The sequence below is a fragment of the Nematolebias whitei genome, chromosome 11, assembly GCF_014905685.2.
Source record: "Nematolebias whitei isolate Nwh7 chromosome 11, NemWhi1, whole genome shotgun sequence".
In the NCBI taxonomy this organism is placed as follows: Eukaryota; Metazoa; Chordata; class Actinopteri; order Cyprinodontiformes; family Rivulidae; genus Nematolebias; species Nematolebias whitei.
Window position 1 is genome coordinate 3,725,772 of NC_056508.1, and position 1,494 is coordinate 3,727,265.

Sequence of the window (1,494 nt, forward strand, 5' to 3'; positions counted from 1 at the left end):
TTCTTCTTTTCACTAAACAAGCAAAGGAGATACTGCATATATTTTGCATTTATTTTGCGCCGTAGATGATTTTCCATCTAGCCAGATCATCCTCAATTTTCTTTAAAAGTGGGGTGTGGTTTAGTTTTGTTAAATCTGCCAATTTAGGCGAAACTTTGATACCCAAATATGCAATATTCCCTGATTGCAGTTGTGTAGTAAGTGGATTGTTGAAAGAGCAATTAATTGGTAGAAATGTGGATTTTAGCCAATTTATAGAGTAATCTGAAACTTTTGAGAAAGAGTTTATCAAACCAATAACCTGAGAGATGGAGGTTTGTGAATGCCGGAGGAAGAGTAGCACATCATCAGCATATAGACTGATTTTGTGCTCTCTGTTCTTGCATTTTATGCCTTTAATATCTGTAGTTTACCTGATTGCTGCGGCTAGTAGTTCGATGAAAATAGCAAACCGTGAGGGGGAGAGTGGACATCCCTGCCTGGTTCCCCTTTGCAGAGCAAAACTAGCAGATATTTGATTGTTTGTCCTAATGCATGCTGAAGGAGAACTGTATAATATTTGTAACCAATTTATGAAATAATTTCCAAAACCAAATTTATGTAAGGCTGCAAATAAAAATTTCCAGTTAACTCTATCAAAAGCTTTTTCTGCATCTAGAGAGAATATTGCAGTTTCAATATTTTTACTGTAAGAATAATCTATTAAATTAAATAATCTGCGTGAATTTGTGGATGAATGTCTCCCTTTTATAAAACCAGTTTGGTCTGGATGTATTATTAGAGGAGTTACCTTTTCTAATCTTTTTGAGAGGGCTTTACAAATTATTTTAAGATCAACGTTGATAAGAGATATGGGACGATAACTGGTAGGTAATACAGGATCTTTGCCTGGTTTTAACAGGAGACTAATGTTGGCAGAATTTATATTTTTTGGAAGACTGTTATTTTTCTCAGTTTCTTGTAGCATTTTGTGAAATAGTGGAGCCAGGATATTCCAGAATTCTTTATAGAATTCTGCTGGGAATCCATCTGGACCTGGAGCCTTTTTATTGGACATGCTTTTGAGGGCTTCTTGGAGTTCCACTGGTGTCAGTGGTGAATCCAGCTCCATTGTTTGACTATCTGATAGTTTAGGAAGTGTTATTTTATCCAGGAATTCATTAATTTCATTATCTGATGGGTTTATCTGGGGCGAATACAAGTCTTTATAAAAATCTCTGAAAATGCTGTTAATTCTTTCAGGGTCGTAAACTGTATTCCCAGTCGAGTCTTTAACACCAACTATAGTTGTTTTTTCCTTATTTATTTTGAGCTACCTGACTTATTGCTCTGTTCAAAATTTTAGATTCTAAGTCGTTGTATTGAGAATTGAGTTTTTTTGTTAATACATTCTTTTAATTCCAATTTTGCTTTACGCATTTTATCCAGCATTTCTTCATCTTGAGATGCTTCTAACGATTTAATGGTTTCTTCTAGTTCCTGAATATGTTTATT